General features: G+C 37.3%; 1 protein-coding gene across 1 annotated transcript in view; it reads left to right on the top strand.

Annotated features, from left to right (window-relative positions):
- Positions 1-22,268, top strand: part of LOC132122257 (bone morphogenetic protein receptor type-1A-like) — a 50,381-nt gene that overhangs the window by 7,058 nt on the left and 21,055 nt on the right. The window contains exon 2 of the mRNA XM_059532296.1: positions 12,450-12,578. The gene's annotated coding sequence lies outside the window, so the exon portion shown is untranslated. The remainder of the gene's footprint in view (positions 1-12,449; positions 12,579-22,268) is intronic.

Raw genomic sequence — 22,268 nt, 5'->3', positions numbered from 1 at the left:
TCGACTAGTGTCTGTGAATATAAAGCCCCAAAAATGCAATATATGACTTGCACATTCTGCGTGTCTGTGGAAATCAGGCGCGGACTGGACACCGGGAGAACCGGGACAATTCCCGGTGACCACGCAGCCGATTTTGCCCCACTATTTAATATCATTATTGTATAATTGCCTGCCGAATTTGATGATTAAATCTCTAATAAGTCATGAATTGTTAGTCATGACGCGCGCGCTCTCCGCGCCTCCGCCAAACGGTTTGGATCAGATCAGAGTAATCAATGCGAGAGAGAGAGAGAGAGAGAGAGAGAGAGAGAGAGTAGACTGCTGGAGCAGAGAAGCAGAACTCCTGTTCAGGGTTTCAGGTCAGTTTCATCTGTAAAGATGCTTTTTTGTCTTTGTTTTTTTATTTATTTAATCAAGCAGCAGCACGTTGCTCACCAGTCATCACTCAAAATACTATATAAAGGACATCATTATTATCTGTTGTAATGTTACAGTAGTAATTTAGCTGAAAAAAAATCAGATTTTTTTAATAGGTTTAGGGGGAGCTACGACAGACAACAACACAACCCTTACGAAAATTAACATTTTAATATTTAACTATAAATCCAGAGAAAATGGTTACTATTGGTTAACTGTGGTAACCAAAAATGTAAAATTATTTTACAAATGTATTTATTTAAAAATCCATTTGCAAAAAAAACAAGGTTATTTTACTTTTATATAGGCTAATAAAAGCATGTTTAACTTTTGTAAGGGAAAAACATGACTCGTGTACAGTATTAGGATTTTTCTATAAAGATATTGTAGTATTGTAGAGTATTGTATTGTAAAGTATAGTTTTGTTCAATCTTGAGTATTAAAGTCATGAGAGAGATGGATAACAGGGCAAAATAAAGAGACTGAAGAGAAAAATGGAAGTTAAGGTGCAGTTCAGGAGAGAACTTTTAATTATTTTGCATGTCCCCGAATTAAAGATTTAAACCTTTTTATGTCAGGTCCAAACAAAAAATAGTTTTGTCCATGAATTTGTTTGTATGAGTTTGAATTTTCCAGTCTGAATTTTTTTCCCAGTCCGCCCCTCCTGTAAATTAATGGCAAAGACATGGTTTCATTTACTACACATAGGCCTCCTGAAGCTCGCAGTGTTTTCAACCTCTGCCATCTCAATATAGGAGTACACGAGCACATAAACATAATTTCTAAAACTGCTCTGTGTCACTTCATGTGCATTTTACTTATTTTGAGAAAACTATCATCATGCTGTATACAGAGACAGCAGTTTAAAAAAAACACCAATGTTTCAGGAGTTTATTACACAGAATACGTCACATGCTTATTAGATAACTGTATTTAAGTTGATGTATATGCTTTTATTTATTATTCTTTAATTTTCACAAATTTATAAAAGTAATCAAAAAGTACTCAAAAGTAATTAGTTACATTACTTTAATAAAGTAATTGAAAAAGTTACACTACTATTACATTTTAAACAAGGTAACTTGTAATCTGTAACCTATTACATTTCCAAAGTAACCTTCCCAACACTGCTTGTTGTCTACCACTGTTTTCGTTGTAGTGCATGGCAGCAAGTTGAGTACTAAAAAGTAAGAGCTGAAACATCAGATCTGGTAGTGCATGATCAGATAAAATACAGAAATGTGTCTAAAAATAAACTATGAAAATTTTAAATGCAATTCAACTTAGAACAGACAACTTTGAATAAGAAACTACAAAACAAACAAAAAACAAAAGAGAATGCCACGCTTTTTGGTGCAAACCTGAGGATCAGGCTGTGATAAGACTCCAGTCCAGACGTCTGGTAGTTAGAACTCAGGTTCTCCAAGTCTTTCAGCAACTTGGGTGCCAAGATAACCTGTGTTAGCTTTTCGCATGCAGCAGTACCTAAATGTAAAATAAAGTAAAACCATGAAATGATAAATTACTAGTTTATATAAAATACAAAATTTAATTAATTAAACTATTTTTTTTTTTAATTTTTCATTACTTGGTTTAAGCCACAGTCTTGCCTGGTCACCAACAAGAGGAGGATGCTGGCATCTTTGGAATTCCCCTTCATGCTCATGTATGTCCTGTACATGGTTGACAACAGATCTCCATTTTGCCACGATTTCTTTTCCTGTTGATGATGAGGCTCCACACCAGTATAGGTGATTCACAATGCTTTTTTTCCACGGGCCAACCTCTTTGCAGATTCTCTGTTTTGCAAGCTCATCAATTTTCTTGCCAACACCTAGATTAAGCCAAAGCATTAATACGATAGACATTCCAACACATACATAACATATAATTATGAAACATTGTTTTTAAACTCTCAGATAGCTTTAGCTATTATTAAATCTTAAATGATTTACCTTTTGCCATGTGCCATGCATCATATCTGTGCAAAATATTGGGCCTATTTTCTCTGATGAACTTCATCACACCAGGATGTCTATCAGTTACAATCATGTGCACAGTCACTCCTCTCTGCTCTAGTTGTCTCAGACTTCTCTCAAAGCCCTCCTTCTCCATCCGCTGACTGTTGCCGACTTCATTGCTCTATATAATCATATCAAACTTTGTTAAAAAACTAGAAGTGTAATTGTGTTCAAGGAAACTTTTTATGATCTACTTTCCACTCATTCAACCGTAATAATAAAAAAAATGTAATGCAACCATACCTGAATGAGCTGAATGTCCATAATCTTGTTTGCTCTAAGGTCCATCATCGAATATGTTCCATACTTTGCACTGTGTCCTAAAGAATGGCATATTAGCATGTATATTTTTACTGCTTGTCTCTGTAATCTGAGTCTGTCTGTAGTCATTTAAAACAGCACATTTATATACAGTCAACATTGGAAATGTTATATTATCAACATAACTGCACATACCAGGGGAGTCAGCACGCATGTCCCCACCCAGAACTAGATTCCTTCCTTTGAGTGCTTCTGCAATCACTGAATTTTGATGCTGTTTCCACTGCCAATTGATAGTTGGTAATAGGAAAGTCCTTTGGTGTTTCAGGTACGTAGTGTGGCAAATCCCTTGAATGTTGAATGCCTGCATAAACTGACCCAAAATAAAAAATAAAAAAAAATTTAATTTTAAAATTGATTAGTAAGCAAATCACACATGTTATTAGAGAATACATAAATCTTACCTTGGTGACCTGCAAGAAGGATGAGCCAGTAAAGAGAACAGCAGCAGCAAGCTGTAGATTTCCAGTTGGTATGTTATTGACATACGGCTGGCTGGTCCAAACTTTGTGAAATTCACAATGAGCACAGGTCTGGTCCACATGTAAAACCGTGCCCACTGTTCTGCTCTTTATTTCACAGTGTCTTGAGCAGACAGGACAATTCTTGAATAGCTCCATAAGCTTTTCCTCATAAACAATGAATTTTTTCATTATATGTGGAGGTGTTGCAATTACAGTGCTACAACAAACAACATTTAAAAACATTATTAACAATAATCAATTATTAATGTATGTTTAAATAGAAACTAAAGTAAAAAAGCATGAACGGTCTAGGAGTACCTCTCATTATAGATGCTGCTTTCACTCATTCCTGGTTGGAAACTAAAGTCCGAATCCTCAGCCTCTTTTCTGGGCCTTTTCAAGGGGTAGAGGTAGCAAGAGGATCGTTCTCTAGTGGAATACATGGCGTGGAAGTGTTGCAACCAACATGCCTTTTATGTAGCTTCACCTGAGTGCCTATAACAATAGATATTTCGAAATTAATTAAATACAATTGTGCCATAATACACTACAATTAAAAGAAAATACAACTGGTAAAGATTTTTTATGTTCAATACTGTAAAATGTGCAACATACTCTTGCTCCTTCGTTCAGGTTTCCAACGATGTTGCGTTGATATGTGCTTCATGTCTGGATGTGTTTGACATGAAGCATCTTTTTTGCCGGGCTGTTCAGTCTGACAAGCCATCTCGCAACACAGTTTAGGCTGACAATACAGACATATTAATTTCCAAAGACATATTTCACAAACAAATATGTGTTTTATATATATATATATATATATATATATATATATACATATATATATATATATAATTACAATAATTAAGCATACCATTGATGTATTATCGAAATATCAAAACTTTTAAGAAATGCTTATTTAACAAAGTCATGTAAAGCAATTAGTAACAATTTAGACACACACATACCTCTGAAGGGTTAGAAAAGTCATCGGGACTTGGTACCGCATTGCTTGAAAGACGCAAGGTGGATTTGTCGTCAACAAGGCGGAAGTCCAACATTCTCCAGTTCGCGAAGCTCTCTCGAGAAAAATGTTTGCTGCATATATATAAATTAGATGTGTCCGTTGTGGATGGCCAACCAGCCACACGGAGCCAGACTCTAGCCCTGGCAGCATCGCGGGGAAAGCTATGCAATGCGCTTGAACTTTTGCACCACGCATACAAACACTTGCGTCCCATGATCGCCTCTCTCATCGACTACGCAATATCACAGTTTGTTTGACAGGTCTATCATTGAAAAGATCCACGTGGTATCATGATTAATTCAGTGAAATGTCTTCTCATTGGATATGAAGGCTCAGCCTCATTAATAATTATGAGAGAACGATGAGTCATCACTGTACGATCCGTACAGAAAAACGTCACATCCTGTGACGTGGACTTGATGAAGATTTCAAACCCGGAAGACGAAAATAGCCGATACAAACTCAAATTTAACCATTTATATCCTATTATTAAATTTTACAGATTATAACATTGTCTTCTATGGTGTTAAACACACCTACCTCTGTTAAAATCTCAGAAAAATTGGTTTAGGGTTTCATGACCCTATTCCGTTCACACTTTTGCGCGCTCAAGTTCGTTATTTCCAATGTAGGCGCGCGGTATGCGTGCTCATAATGGAATGGAAGCGTTTTTCCAGGCGCGTCCGCACCGCATCGAGATAACATCATCCTTTCCCGTAACAACGTTGAAAGCTCAGCCAAGATGAAGGAACAGCTGATCATAGTTGTATATGGATTGCCATTTTGAAATAAATTTAGTAGAGCTACTGCAAGCGATTTTTAGAGCTGCAAATCCATTTATCCTTTGCTGAAATTTCCGCGTCTTCATGGACAGAGCACGTCATGGTTGCTAAGGCAAAGGCAGACGCCTCAGGGGTGCAACTGCCCGAGCGCTTTGGAAAGAAGGAGAAAGCGGTGCGCCTAGCGTTTTCCACGCGTTTTTAGGCGCGATATGTGAACGGCCCCTAAGACTTTTATTTGTGCAGATTCTCCAGTACAATGTTGTTTGCAAATGTTTAGACGTAAAAGCTGTTAACATTGCTTTTTAACAGTTAATATTTAAAGCTTTACAAACATGTTCTGTGATCAGTTTGTCGTTTACCAGTTCATAATTCACTCTTGCAGCCTAATTATGACTGAATGAGAGAGGTAAATGTTTAAATATATTTGAAATGCCCTTTTTTTCCTAAGTATTCACTGCTCTTTTTCACACAGCAGGTTTTTTGTGTGTGTCCAATTTTTTTTCTGGACGACCTTCTGATGGATTTTACTTTAAAATGTGAGTTCCATTCAGGTTTCATGCCACTGGCACTTTTTTCGAAGGATTGTTTACAATTTCACAGCATAAGCTATAAAGCTGTTTCCCAGTAAATAATAAAATGCAATGTACTGCAATTTTATTCAGTTTTATCCTTATTCTTCGTGAAAATATGTTCTGAAAGATTCCTTAATAAGCTTTGTTCAGGATGTTAAACTACTTTAGGAGCTCTAAGGACTGCCATGGTGAAAACATTTGAAATTATTTGCTAGAGTATGGGTAAGTGTTTTGATTGCAGAAGAGTTCGACAAAGGATTACTAACACATAATAAAACAACTCCAGGTATATTTTTGATGAGGATATGACAATGCAAAATGGTTAAAATCTCTTAAAAATCTATGCTGAATGATAAAGACCCTTTATTAATAATTTACTTTGTGTAAAAATGGGCAAAACTAAAATAAAAGTACATAAACAGATTAATCGTAAAAATAATCGACAGATTAATCGATAATCAAAATAATCGTTAGTTGCAGCCCTACTGCTGGCATTATTGCTAGTGCAAGATGTGGGTTCAACAACACTGATGGCCCCAGCAGCACCCCCCCCCCCCCCCCCCACACACACACACACACCACACAGCACATGAAACCTTCAGCAATCCGAATGCTCCTGCAGCCACGGACCAGAAAAAGGCCTGTGCTCTGCTTGCAACTAAAATAGAAGGCCAGGAGTGGGAAGGGAAGAGAACCGAATCTAATTTTCTCCCTAAGAGCCAGGCTTTCTTTATTTATCTATCGTTATGGTTGTATTTAAGGAGAAATGGTGGCCCGCTTCCTCCATGCATGATTCGTTCTTTATTTTTCAGCCTGTGGGCCTTCGTCTGGCCCTAGAAGAGCCTCTCCTTGGAAAGGGGGGAGGAGAGAAAATGAGAATGAAAGGGAGGGAGAATGGAAATGGGGGGGGGGAGTCAAGTTTCGTTCCTTGTGCACTGAATCAGACAAGAAAGCAATATCGACTAAGATGTTACTTTTAATTGTATTAACAATTTTAAATGTTCCTGTGGCTCAGTGGTAGAGCATTGCGTTAGTAGCGCAAAAGGTCATGGGTTTAATTCCCAGGGAACACGCATATACTGATAAAAAAAATATAGCCTGATTGCACTGTAAGTCGCTTTGGATAAAAGCATCTGCTAAATGCATAAATGTAAATTGTACATGCTTTCATTTGTTTAAAGGGATAATTCACCTCCCAGAAAAAAGAAAAATAAAATTTCATCATCGTTTACTCCCCCTCATGTCATTCCAAACCTGAATGACTCGATATATTGAAGAAAAGTTATTAATAAAGGTTTTGAAACTCATCATGAGGGGGAGTAAATGATGACAGAGTTGTCATTTTTGGATAAACTATTCCTTTAATACTCATTTTAAGAGTTTCATGGTTCATAGTAGGCTGTTAATTTGTGTAATTCACCTTGGCTGTAATAAGATGAAGTAATAAAAAATAAAATAAAAAACAGAGAAAGGCTAGTTTCATGGTCTTAAATGGCAGCTGAAATTGAGTCTGGGGAGATTTTATCATTTTCTGCAGTAACAGTCAGCCTGTTTATTTCCCACTTTTGCATGGAAAGCACACATCCCCACTCGGTGAAATCTTTTCTCACTAAATGTTATCTTCAAACCTTAATGAATGCCAAGCCTGTAAATGGCCTGTATGTTGTTGGCAAGTGAAGAATGATTCGTTTAAGAAGTTTAGAAATAGGACAAAAATTGCTTCAGGTTGAAATAGCCCCCCAAAAATCTTTTTTGCTACTTAGAAGTGAAGCAAATCTTTATGCATGCAGGTTGAGCTTGACATAATTTGGCATGTGCCTTTTAGAAAACAATGCACAACAATAATGGACCAAAAACTTGTTGTATTGGGAAACCGCAACTAAATTGGCCCTTGTTAAGCCCTTGCGCCCTCATGTCAATGTAGAGCTTTATGTAATACCTTTTTGCATGTCGCTCCATTTATCGGTCTCTGTATAGGAGATGCTGTGTCTTTCAGGAGCGTTTTGTTGAAGGGTGCAGTTGTGACCACACAGGACAATAGAACAGAATTGGTTGTGGTTAGCTGAGCCTGCAAAGTATAAACGCATTCATTATTTGCAGTGCTGAGACCTCCAAATCTTTAGCTCTACCATATTCTTCTGGTACTTTATACCAGTCAGGTAGTGACTTGTTGCTGCTAGTGCCTGCCACTATGACCCCATGTTGGTGCTTTTATAGATTTTCCCATAATTGTAAGGTTTATTTAAAAAGCATTACATGTTCTTCTTCACGTAGTGTTTTGATTAAGTATTGGAAATTTTCCCTCTGCTTTGCATGGCTAGTTATATTTGACATTTTATTATGGAAAGATCTTCCCAAACCATGCCGTCTCCATTTTTGCAGCGTATTATGTCAGGTCTGAGATGTGTTTGGCATCTGCACAGAACCACACAACTATAAAGAGGGGCATTTCCAGAGTCTGACTCTCTCTGTCTGAACTTTGCTTGTGCTCATAGCACTGCTGAACCTGAACAAAACCCTTAAAGTAACACTCCACAAAAAAAATAGGCTATTTTTCCAACTCCGCTACAGTTGAGTTTTATAATTTTCAAATACATTCAGCCGATCTTGGGTCTGGTGGTAGCACTTTTATCTTAGCTTAGCATAGATCATTGAATCTGATTAGACCGTTAGCATCTCGTTTAAAAATGACCAAACAGTTTCTATATTTTTCCTATTTAAAACTGGACTCTTCTGTAGTTACATCATGCACTAAGACTAACAGAAAATAAAAAAATGTTGTGATTTTCTAGGCCAGTATGGCTAGGAACTATACTCTCATTCCGGCAAAATAATGAAGGAACTCTACTGCCATACCATGGGTGCAGCAGGCACAGTGATATAGTGAAAATAGTCATAGCTAGGTAACTTCCAATAAGCCTATTTTCAGGCACTATGTAATATCATTGCGCCTGCTCCACCCATAGTACGGATGCAAGGTTCCTTGACACATGTTGCTAAAAAAAGTAATTTAGCAAAATAGCAAAATAATTAGTAAAAAAAAAAAAGAATCATATTTATAGAGAAAGTCATAGTATTAAAACGTCCTTATTTAGTTGTAGACCTTGATTAAAAGTTGAAATTAATAACCGAACTAAACCTACAAATTAGAAATGAAGCTTGCATTTGTATGTTTTTCATTCAGCTTCTCTGCTTTTTTGTTATGTGCAATGTTGTTTTAAAATATGACTAAGTTAGTTAAGCAGATTGGAGGAGATAAGGCTCGCCGAATACAGCACCATGAGCTATATTGTGTTTTCTGTTTCTGGGCTGTAACCTAAATGAATGGAGAATGGCTGGTTGTAATTGAATGACTTCCTCCATAATAGGTCTCTGCTTTGTAGAGGAAATGAGTAAGAGTTCCTAAATGGTGAATATGAACAGATGTGTAACATGGTGGTCATCATCACTAGAGATCGACAGATATGGGTTTCTCTATAGCCGATGTTTAGAGGTCAGGGTCAACCGATGGCCGATTTGTGCTGCCGATTTTTAGGGCCGATATCTTGAAGTTTTCCCCTTCTTTTGCATGCTAAAATGTCACACTAATAATAAGTGGATGCACAACATTTCTAAACTTATCATCATTTATTGAGCACTGACTTGAACCATCTCTCGAGTCTTAATTTTGTACACTGCACGGTATTAAGATAAAAAAAGTATCCAAAGTTAACCAAACAAATCAATACGTCCACCCTTCTGTCGTGAGTGCAAAAGAGGATGCTCGGGATAGTTCATCCACAACTTTTTTCTTCTCCTGTTCATAAAGAATTCTGGCACAATCTTTTCGCTGAAGTGGGTGCGCGACGGGATGTCGTAACGTGGCTCTACGCACCTTCACGGTTTTACACTCCCTCTTTCCTTCATCATTATATCTGACAGGGAAGCCAAATTTTTTTTTTTTTCATAAATCAATCCACGAGGCACGTGTGTGCCGAACCGAAGATATTGATCCGAACGGATCACGGATCGATGATGATCTGTTGCACCACTACTATAGTGTCATTTGAAAACATTGCAGTTGCGTTTTAAAATACAACAACGAGCACCACGAAACCATTTAAAGAGGCGCATTCAGCGGTGTCCTTGACGTGAAACAGTCAACAAAGTAAAATGATCTGAAACGTATGGCGCGCTCTCTACATTTTATCAAATTATCATAATCACATCTATTCATTTTACAGTCCTGCTACTAGGATTTTATTCAGACTAAAACCCCTTTAATTCGGGTGAGAAAGCTTTTTTTCCAAGTGGCTTTTGCACATAATAATAATACCGCTGAAGATGCATTTTGCAGCATTAAGGTTATTAATTGTTCGTTAATTTAAACGACGATCGATCATGGAAATTATCCAATATTGACATCCCTAAATACAAATGAGTTGGATGGAAACCTGGTTATTGTCTGCATCAAACCATGCTTCCGAACAAATGTCATTCACCGTTCTGGGCAGCTCCAGGACAGCCGTCTCTCCGAGCACGGTGCTGTCTGTGAGCGGGTCGGAGTAACGGAGCCCTCAATCACGCTGCAGTGTTTGTAAGAGCTGCCAACTTCTCCTCCCCATATACAGAGTGAAATTCTCTGACTACCTTTTATCTCCCAGGATTGTTGTTGAATCTTCCAAAAGTTTTGGCTTGGGGTGCTTCACATGCGGCAGCAGCAGTAGCGCGCCAATAACACGGGACTGCCCCCCAATGTGCCTGACTTTAAATCAGCGCTACTAAACACGGATATCGGTCGATGGCGATATATAAAAAAAAATAACAAATATCGGCCTGATATATCGGTCGACCTCTAATCATCACTCAGCTATTGTAAACCCGGGGTTAATTATTGCCTTTATACTTTGCCAGTCGCACCTCTTAATGGACTGTTTTACTTTGATTCAGCACAAAAGAAGACATCTGGTTGTTTTTGACCGATAAAAAAAAACACTGAATATGGTATGAATATCTTACCAATTAAAAACAACTTTTTGTAGCCTTATTTTCATTGATGGTTGGTTTTAAATCATGCATGAAGCCTGTGGCTCTGACGGTAAACAAGTTTGCTGTCATTTCAAAAAGATCCTGACTGAGAAATTCAGCTGTTGCCTTCCCACGGAGCTGAATCGTGACTGAGTGCTCTCTCCAAGCTTGTAAAATATCACAAACATTAAGGAATATCATAACCACAGTGTAAAAAGAATGAGTGGGTGCTTTGTAGCTCTTTGCTGGCACAGTTGAGCCCTCCCTCAAGGCATCTGTGTTCCCATCCTCAGTGCCTCAGTGAACCACGCTAACCTTCTCATTTCATGGGCTTTAATTTCAATTAGCTATGGCTGATCGTTCGCTTTGATCACATTAGTCTCCCCTTCGAGCCCCAACTGCTTTATATACACCCTCATGCTTTCCTGTTGGTTTTACTAAACCCTCTGGAATTAACAGCAGTGATGGCATCTTCATATGTTTAATTTCCACTTCCTACAGCTGTCACTCATCTTTTAGCACATAGTTTCTCTCTCAGCACTCTAACAAAAAAAATGTCACAAATCATTGGACATGCTTCCGGTCAAGAGTTTTGAAGTGGATATGTGCAAAAGCCACTTTAATTAAAAACGGCAAAGTTCGTAAAGCAATTAGCTAAATAGTCTTTTTTGATGAAGGCTATTGAAAAAATCATCCCTAAATCTACAGATTTGGGAAGAAGTCAACATTCCTTGGGAAATAAGTTGTAATCCTCTTTCTCAGCGAGGGCAGTCGGGGTCAACTCCTCCTGGCACCTGTGTGGATCTAAAATGTCTCAAGCTTGGTGACACTCTGTCTGAGGAGTGTTTCTGCCCTGCGTTGGACACTAATCCACAAGAAGCCTCAGTTCAGTTTAATACTAGAAGAGCAGCGTTATGAGAATCTCATGTGAACTAATCAGTGTTACTTGTGAAAGTGTGCAAATTTTTGACATGAACTTTCTTGACAACAATTTTCTTAATTGGTTTTTAATTTCCATTCAAGCTTCTGAGTATTTTGGTGTCAGATTGTTGAGTTTGAAGTTCCCATATTTTAGCGTATCATACTGTATCAAACCTTGCTTGGAAATATGGACTTCTAACAGAAGTCTAAACATGAAAGTGTAAACAAGAAAGGAATCTTAGGCTGCAATGAGTGGGCAGCCAGAGAGTTTCCACTTTATTAGCAGTTTAAAGGTTGTTTTCAAAACTTTATCACCTACACACTATCTATCTCTCTACTTAAACCTTGCCACTCCACAAAATCTTGCATTTATTTTTGACTGAAACATCCACATCTCAATCCAATCAACAACTGGTGCATAGAACCAAATCCCTGCCCTACATTTTTTCTTTGATAATCCATTACACTAAGTCGCTGATGTATTTCTCAAGCTTGATCCAACCTTTATAGATAGAATAATGAACAGGGGATCTGCTGTCTTTTAAGTTTGTGATGCAACCAGATAATGATATTTCACTTTATGTGAGATCAGACGTTTTAATGCCTAATTTGGATGAATTTAAGAAAGTTAACTAAATGATATCCATCACTCTTGGATCTGAGTCTGACCTTAGTAATGGGGAATTTGTTAGTGATTTTGACTCTGTTAAAGACAACAGCCTTCCTCCTTTATCCAGAAGAGGCATGGCAGTTTGTATTTTATTTCCAAAGTCAGAAATTCTGGTAAAGCTCCTTTGATATGGTATAATTATTGTTTGTGTGTGCTTTATGGTGTTGTGGCTTCCTAATGACATTTTTCTTTAGTTTTTCAACAGATAGATTAAGTATCTCTTTCTCTGTTCCCCATTTCTTTTTAGGTACTACAAAGGGTTTTCACAGAAGTTTGTGGCTTTGCTCTGTGATCAGCTCCAGACAGAAGACTCTTAATGCTGATACCCAGAAGTCCCCTTCATCATCATGTGCTGCCACACTTGCTACCCTGTGAGGTAAGAACCTGATGCTTCCTCTTGAAGGATCTTCTTTACTTAATGACTCAATTTATTTCTTTTTCTCTGCGTTTTTTTGTGTGTTTTTATACTTTTTCTTTTGTAAATCAGGGTCTGTCGTATTTCCCGGATGCTTTTGTGAAATTAAACTGCTGGTAAATGTTTGGAGTGCTCTACTCTCTATTACCAGAGGGTCACCTCTTTTTCAAAGACTGACTCAATAGCCAACTTCGTTAGTTAATGCTGCTATTTTTCTTTACTTCCTCCACCTTTGGCTGTATTTTCATGGGGAGAGAAGAAGCATACGGCAACCTTGATTACGAAGCTCCGAGATTAACCCTTAACCTTGTGCCTGAGACAGAGACAGACCTACGCAATCAGCGAGTTTCCTGTCTCATAATTATTGGTGCTTGATTGGTCTGTCAGAGACCAGATACCCTGCAGCCCACCTCCACCGTTCCATTCCACATTAATGACCCATGACATATGAGAACAGTGTTTACATGCAGAACTCCATACCGCCACTTTGAGGGGATCACTGTTGGGATTTTCTCAGATACTTAAGGGCTTTACTTTTGATTAGACTGTACTGCAAGTTTAGATGTTGCTCAGAGGCATGGGTCAATCAGTGCGTGATGTAGTGGGTTCTATGGACCTGGGATGTTTACATGGGGCCGGTGCGATGGCTGGCTGGAGGGAGGGGCTGTTCCACTCAATTGCAGCCACATGTTTGCAAAGGATGTGGAGCTGAACGAAGCTGTGTGATCTGCCAGGCTCTAAACAGGGCCTTCGCCTGTGGGCAGCTCTAAAGTTTTCCAGCACGTTCCTCCAGCCTCTTCATTACTGTGGTTTCTAGGCAAACACACTACCCTGTTGCAGTACAATTTTGCATTCATAAACTGCACTCGGGCTGCCTGAGATTCTCATACTATTGCTCAAACAAATCTGTTCTTGTACACACTTACACTAACACACAGACCACACACATATAACTAAGTTATACTGAGATGGGGCATGGAATATTTCATGTGTGCTGGCGTACATTTACTTTTTTGGGTAGGAGTGCCTGTAGTGCAACTGTCGCTAGACGAAGCAGAACTGCACTGCTAGTTTTTGGATGTTGAACTGGCATGAATTCACATGGACTAAATGGTTTAGATTTTAAAAAGTCAAATTATTGTTTTGTTCCGACTAAAACTGAAGTTTTAAAATGCATATAAACACACTGATTGTTGGATCAAGGATCAAATTGTCCAGATGTCACTCTTTGACTGAAGAACAAAGGTTTGTAATGTTCTTCCTGCTGCTGTAATTAGATAAAAAGTCAGTGTCACATTGTAAAATAACAGACATTTAGTAGTTCAAATGATTGGCCTTTTTATAGAAAATTAAGAGAGGTTAATTGACCTAATGGCACAGTTCATCCAAAAATGGAAATTCTGTCATTTATTCATCCTCATGATGCTCCAAACATTTATGACTGTCTGTCTTTTCTGGGCATAAAATAATATCCTTACATTGAAAGCCAATGAAACCAGTGTTGTTTTGGATCCCCTTGAGTTTTATTGTATGACCAAAAACATCTGAATCAGTTTAACAACAGGTTTGGGATGACTTGAGGTGAGTAAATGTTGACAGAATTTTCATTTTGGGTCTATGATCCATTTAGAGGCATGCAGCTTTCTTAAAAATGTGCATTTTTAATTCTCATACTCTGGATTGATTTACATGTCCTTGCCCTGATCCGTCCAAGAACCCTTGGGCTAAGATTTCTATTTATACCAAACCCCCCCTCTACAGGACAATAAGATCTAAAACCCTTTTATCATCCCACAGCCATGGAATTTGTGAGCAGGTAGTGGAAAATTCAACCTTTCTTTCCTTTCTGTCATGCTCTAATGCCTTTTGAGAGACTCAAACCTTGGCGCTTGGAAAAACAACCATCATCCCACAGTGATAATAAAACAGAACTCCAGTGCTGTCACAGTGTGTCTCAATCATGTGGATAAGAAAATGGTAAAAAATTGCATCATTTTAAACACCTTGTGGCAGATATCTTGATTTGTAAACTCATGCAGGAACAGATATTCTTGCAACACAAGCTCTGCAGAGTGTGAAAAGTATCTGTTTGATACGGAGCAACCTCCTGCCACGGCCATTAAGCGTCCTGCCTAGAGAATTGGAGACATCAGAGAGCCCTGCATGAAGTGCACTTTCATGCTTTGCTAATCAGGGCAACGTTCTTCAACTCAAAACAATTTGCACTTAGTGTTTTTTGGGGAAGGGGGCAATGCCACATTCAGTTGACAGCTGGATAACTTGTGTTTCTATACACAGAGGGACTAGCCACTTAGTAATATGGATTTTGTTCTCCGCATCCAAAAAGAAGTTGGCTTGCACAGGTCCGCACTGTGGTCAGAATTTTGCACTCTAGAGCCCCTTTCACACTGAGATTCCAGATAATACACGGGTAATAATGTGTCCTGGCAAGTGTTCCCACATCGTTAGATTTTGGTTCATTCACACTGCCAGTGATTTCCCGGAATCTGTGCTGGCGTTCATACACAACCGTAAAGGTCCCGTTATGACACGTGACATCAGGATGTGATGTCGGACGTGTAATGTACGAGTCGAAAACGCTAGGCACATTAACTTTCACTTAAGCTGGTGAATGAATTCAGCTTCAGCACGGATAGTGAGGAACTACCTGATCTCTGCTTCATTACAGTTTTCACATATTTTTTTCGTCGCAAACGTTCATCTGCCTTCAAAATACCCGGTAAAAGAGTCACACGATAATGAATCAAATGTTGTAGACTGGAAAAATTAGCTAGAGAGAATTGAATCCTGAAGAGATGTCCAAAAGCTTATGGCTGTTTCAGTTTCTTCTACCCCGAAAGTATTTTGAGTTTGAAAAATATTATGTGTTATAAAAATGTTAAGATATCTTACAATAATGGTATTTCATAGGTTGTCCATAATTATTCATGAATACAGTAGAATAAAATAGATGGGAGATAGGGAATAATATGTCAATTTGGTGTTTTTCTCGATTGCTAAAGCACTATAACCAGGCTTTTGAACTAAAATTTCAAAACCATAATGCCATTTTTCAAAAAGCACACCCATTTTAGGAATATATAGGAATATAGGAAGTTTGGTGAATTGAGTTAGAAGTCATGGATTTGTGTTTACTGTTTTGAGAATACGAAGCATAGTTTCAAGAAATGTGTTTAAGCAGTTGAGAAAAACTGTAATAACAGCTCTGTGTTATGTCAGCCATTTTGGCTTTTAAAAATAAAATACCAATATTGCAATACCATAAGAAAAGTGTACATAACAAAAATAGTTGGTCGTGGTCACATGACTGGGCAAAGGAATTTACTGTAGATACAGATACAATACTGTTCAGACTCTCTCTCTCTCTCATGCTTACCAAGGCTGCATTTATTAGATCAAAAATTAAGTTAAAAAAAAATAATAATAATAAAAAAAAATATATATATATCTATATTGTTAAATATTGTTACATTTTGAAATGTCTGTTTTCTGTTTGGATACATGGTAAAATGTATTTTTTATAGCATTTATTTCTTATCACAGTTAAAAACAATTCAGCTGGATGCTGCTTAATATTTTTGGGGAAACCATAATATTAAAAAAGAACAGCATTTTTTTGTTTGTTTTTAATCTTTTGTAACATTATAAATGTCTTTACTGTCACTTTTGATCCGTTTTTATCTTTTGATAAATTGTATGTGTCCTCTGTGAATAAAAGTATGATTTCTTTTCACTTTGGACCCTGGCGCTGCGAGCTCATGCAGCGCTGTCAGAATAAATGCAACTCTTGCGTGCGTTAGAAAATATAAAATTCTGTATTTTATTTACTAATCGTTTGAGGTAATTTCACGATTTCAATCATCACAGTAACCTAACCACCAGCATCAGCCACTTCTTTTTATCAGAGATGTGATACAGCACTAAACAGTCTCTTGCTGTCAGTGCTTCGAGCTTGTAATGATTTCTGTGTATAGTTTTAAATACGTTCACACTGCTGACATGTTTGCTGCATTAGTGTGTGCCTTTTTGATTGCGTTAAGTCAATGTTCGGTCCATATTATTCAGCTTTTTCACTTATTCGGCCGAACACTGAAATATTTTTTTTGCTATTTTAGACCCTATAGTCTAACATATAATGCCAGACCATGTACAGAGTGCATTTCTGTTTCCAACAGAGCTGATCTGTGATTGTTGAACTGAGCATGGACCTTCTGTTGTGTTGTCCAGAATCGAACCTCCCAACCATATGTCTCAGTGACGTGAAGCCCTCTCTGGAGAGTGAGGCTACATTTGACCGTGGAATGTGCTGGAGCGTGTGCATCTGCTTAAACAAAGCCTTATTTTCAGTTCAATGTTGTAATTACAGACTAGAATGAATCTAGCCGTCTTGTGAACCCACAGCAGCCTCTACAGAAGTTTCCCAGGATCTGCTCAGGGCTTGTTAGTCCAAGCACAGTGTTTACAGCAGTAAATCTTAGCCAGCATTAACACATCTCTCAGACATATTTACTTACTTTTAGAAAAGTGTGTGTCTTCTGTATGAGGAAATCTTATGTTTGTGATGCTAGATTGTGTTGTAATGGGCCGATAGCATTAACAGGGTCTTACGGGTATTGCAGTAAGACTAGATAGAGGGACTTGGTCAGTCTTAGCACTGCTTGTTGTCTGCTACTCCTCTAGACATTTGGATTGATGGGAAATTGGACTTCCTGTCTTCTTCCATATAAAGAGAAAAAGTGGTTTGTGATCCAGTTTAATTTGTCTACTGAAGAAGAAAACCCAGCGAATCAATGCATTCACTATTTCAGTAAGTAGCAGCAGGGTTATTCTATTTTAAAACTTAGTAGTAAATATAACTTAGTATTGTGCAGAATCCAATCCTGCTGCCCATTGGGATACATAACAGTATGATGATCAAGGTTAGACAATCATAGTTATATTTGTATGCAATTTTTGAGAAATGCTGTTGAAAGTGGATCGTGCCAAGCACCAAAACACACTTGTAGCCAATCACCAGTAAGGGGTATGTCCAGCAGTGATGGGGGAGGTGCCTGTGTTGAATAGCCTGTTCAATGATTTTAAATATCAACAGCATTTCTCAGAAATCTCTTACTGCACCTTTAATAATAATAATAATAATAATAATCCCTTACATTATCCTTCCAATAATTCTTTAATTATCAATATCATGTTAGTAAACCAATATATTTGACCTATACCAAAATATGCATTATGCCTTTAAATTGTACATGTAATCATTATAATAATCGGATAAAAGCCATAATATGAATCAGAGTTTATCATAAGTTATGATCTGTCCATAAAACATGGGCAGTGTATAGACAGTTTACTACTGATACCAAAATAAGTAGAAACAAAACTGTTTATACAAAATACAATTATATGATGTTACAAAGGAATTTCCAAAAAAATTCCTTATACGGTTTTTCATAAAAAAATTACTTTATAGTTCCTACTTCCAAAATATAAGTTTATTTTACAGTTCATATTGTATATGGTAAGGTTTTAAAGTTAACTAACAAAATTTTAAGTAATTCTGTTACTTAAATTTTGCTGTTACTATAAAATTTGAAAAATACTAACTACTAAATACTAAAAATAGAAAATCAGTATGTGTGTACAGACTTCTGACTGATAGTGAATGTCGACCACTGACATGAATTTAGTTTGTTTTATTTCATCCAGAGTCTTAATACTAAATAGAGGTAAATAGAGCACAGAAGAACCCAAGGTACATTACTACGTGGGTGATGAGCAGGATGACTATGCAACACCATCATCAGTGTGTTCTTGATCCCACGACTGTCTGTTTGCCAAAAACCTCCGCCCTCATTTCCTTCCTTCCAACTTTCTGCACTTTCCACTCGATTTCTCTTTTGTAGATGTTTACACAGAAAGATTTGTTTTTACCCTCCTGGTATCAAATCAGATACCATCAGTCTTACTAAATTCACATCTTATTTCCCAATAACCCCCTTTTATATTTCCATTAGAGTGTTGTGTGTCTCTTGAGGGTTGTTCAGACATCCGATAAGCCACAGATACAAACCAAAGATGGGCTGTAGATGTGAGAGGAAGCAACAGCGGGCTGTGAGAGGGCTGTGCTGGTAGCAGAGCGTGACTGAGATGTTGGAAGAGCTGCGGCCAGCAGGGAATGATAGATAGATAGAGGAGTGAAGAGAGGCGGGATGAGGACAGGAGAGAAGTGCAGCAGGAGGTTTGGAAGGGGAGTGCTCTGCAGGAACGTTTCAGTATTCTTATGGTAATCCAGCCTTGGATGAGCCTCAGAAGCAGCCAAGCAAACAATGAGAGTGGAGCCAGGAAGTCTGCTCTCCCTGCTGGCCGTCGTGACTTGAGAGGCAGGCGAGGCGCTGGGCTGCTTGCAAGGAGGGGCCCCCAGGAGGGGCCGGCGAAACGCATGCCAGCACACATATCCACATACCACATTCACTCAATCTACGAGTTAGAGAACATGGTCGGCACTGGTGAAAAGCATGTTTGTGTTTGTTTGCATGTTTTGTGGTGAGCTGGAATTGTTTTTCTCTAGACTATATAGAAATAAGTTGATATCGCATATCGAATTGTGAATGCTCTATTCATCTATTTTTTTTTTTTTTCAGTTTATGGCATCATCTAACACTCCTTTAATAGTTGATGTTAAATTGAGCTTAATCATTTAATAAAGTTAGCTTAAAAATACATTAGTATATAAACCTTTTACCTTGTGCAGATAACCACAGTAATAATACAGATGGCCATGGAAATCCATTGTTAATAAAAGTTAAATTAAGTTAAATAATGATAATAAAGTTAAATAAAAATAAAATAAAAATATGTCTTCAAAATGTAGCATGAATTAGCATATTAAGTTAATCTTAATGAAGTTAGATAAAAATAAATAAATTAGTCTTTAAAAATATTAATAGATTTAGGTCATCTAAGATAATAATCTCTTTTTTTGATCAAGTACCTTAGTAGCGTCAACAAAAATGACATTATCCAAAGCATTATGAAACTAATTGGAAATATAACTGATAAGGATCACTGATCCTGGACCAGTAAAAGTGATGCCCTGCCACTAAACCCCGTAACTCCAACCCCGTAACTCCATTTGCTCCTCAAACTGTCAGTCAAACCTCATTATTCCTCCCGCCTCTCTCATGAATGAAGTGCGGCGTGCAGTTTGGAGCATCTCAGCTTGTTGCAGTCTGAAGGTAAATAAAATAACTGTTGATTGAATAAGTACAGCATTTCCTTTACTCGAGAAACACTATATTTATGAAGGGTAATGTTTTTTGTATTTGAGGAGCAGAGAAATGTGTCTTGATAAGCATTTGTTATCAAGTCACAGTCAAATAGCTTGTGCAAATTGTGCTGAATCTTTTATAATATGATACTTTGGCCGAATAACAGAAAAAACTGAGCACCCACATAGCGCCAGTATATGTCGCATAAACTGTATAACCTGCACGTTCATGAAAATGTAAATCCGATGTAGCGTTAATGACAGAGGAAAACATTCGCTGGTCAAAAACTTCGAATTTAAACTTGATTTTGATGAAATGTTAATAATATAATGACACATGCAATGATGCAAATAAACATAGCTTAAGTAATTTATAGGCCCATACATCTATATGGTAACGCTATACAATATTTAATTAATGTTAGCCAATGTATAAACGAACAAGCATATAATGAACAGTATTTATTCATCTTTTTTAATGTTAATGAAAATACAGTCATTCATTTGTAGTTCATAGTGCATTAACTAATGTTAACAAACACAACTTTTGATTTTAATAATGCATTAGTAAATGTTGAAATTAAGATTAATATATGCTGCAGAAGTATTGTTCATTCTTAGTTTATCAACACTTGTTAACTAATGTTAACTTATGAACCTTACTGTGAAGTGTTGCCATTTATATAAATCTATCTGTATACAATAAAGCCATAATACCATAATATAATTTCCAGGCTGACAGCAAAAACTTACTTTGCCTGTGTACACAATATGAGGTAAATCTGTCCCTGTACATTACAGTTGTTGAATAAACAACTAAACTGAACTATTATGCCTGTCTATCTGCTTGACTGACTGTTTTATTGATCACTGAGAGATCATTGACTTGTTATGATGTTGGTTCAATATAATTCAATATATTTTTTTATAGCTTAGATGTAGTGAACTTCTTTTGCCATGGTGCTGTAGCTTAGCTACATTTTCCAAGTATGTTCATATATTTTCACATAATATGCATACATTCACTTGTGTTTTATTTGTAATTTATTTATAGGATTATGATATTAAAAAAATTCATAAGCCATAACATGAAAACAATTATCTATAAAAAAAATTGTTTCATTTTAATATTAGTGCATCCATAATTCTGAATAGGTGTTCTTTGGTGTTGGGCTGTGGTTTTTTGTGGGTTTTATTATTATTATTTTTTTCTGAGTGTGTGCATCGATCAAGGATATCTCGGGTGATCCCTTTAGCTGTTCGTCTCACCTGCCTTTCCAAAACCTGTCTGAAATGGGATGTTTGGCGTCTTGCGGTTATGCTATTCTATGAACTGGACTTAGCTGAAAAAAAACAAAGATATTCAAAGGCGGCGTCAAAGCAGCATTATCTTTGGAGTGACACATATAGCATTATCTTTGGAGTATAAAGGAGTGACACAGCTGGCTCTATTCTTCCTCAGGTTTCTGTCTGCAGAGTGACTTCTCCTTTCAAGCATTATATGATTGAAGACTGTGGGAATGCCTTCCCAGAAACCACATGCCATGCCTCAGTGATTTGCTATAAGGTGTGTTCATTCTATATGGTGGCTACAGTTGCTTTACCTTTCCCCCGTCTCTCTGGTCTTTCATCCATTCAAAGGAAATAAATGAGGAGCTTTCCTCTGAAAGAGTGCTCAGTGAGACTATAAATTATGCCATTTAGCACAGCTCTATGACATCTTTGCCTTATGATTTAATGGTGGTCCATCTGCTGCAGAGATTTGCTTTGTGCCAGTTTTTTGAACTGTTATGTTATTGATATTAAGCTGTGTGTTTTGTGTTTTGTGACTGTGTTGGGATAATCTTGTTCACAGATCTAAGTGTAAGTGTCAGGGACCTCATGATCGTTCTTTCTCTGTCAGCACACTTCCTGTCCTTAGGCCATGAAGCTTTCCACACTGACTAGTCACAGCCTGCTTTTACCAGTCTTCCATTTTTATCTCTCCTAAGGCATGTTTACACCAACTGGAAAACCAACAGTGAATTGTTCATTCTGTTTGTTATACAGGCTTTAATGCAAGATCCCTGTCATGTGACTATATGGATGCTTTATACACTTCTTATGCATGTAATCTTGTTTTTAGTAGTAGTAGTGTGTAGTCTTTATCACGGTTATTTATTAATTAACTGAATATAATGATACATTTAACTGAGCTCAGAAAAGCAGTGTAAATCTTTATTAATATTTAGTAGTAGTGTAATATTTAATATATAATAACATTAATTGTAGTAGTGGTAGTAATATTTATAATCATAATTAGGGCTGAAACGATTCCTCGAGTAACTCGATTACAAAAAATGATCGAGGCAAATTCCTCTGCC

The sequence above is a fragment of the Carassius carassius genome, chromosome 40, assembly GCF_963082965.1.
Source record: "Carassius carassius chromosome 40, fCarCar2.1, whole genome shotgun sequence".
NCBI lineage: Eukaryota > Metazoa > Chordata > Actinopteri > Cypriniformes > Cyprinidae > Carassius > Carassius carassius.
Note: the sequence above shows the minus strand (reverse complement) of the source record. Positions and strands in the feature narration are given on the sequence as shown.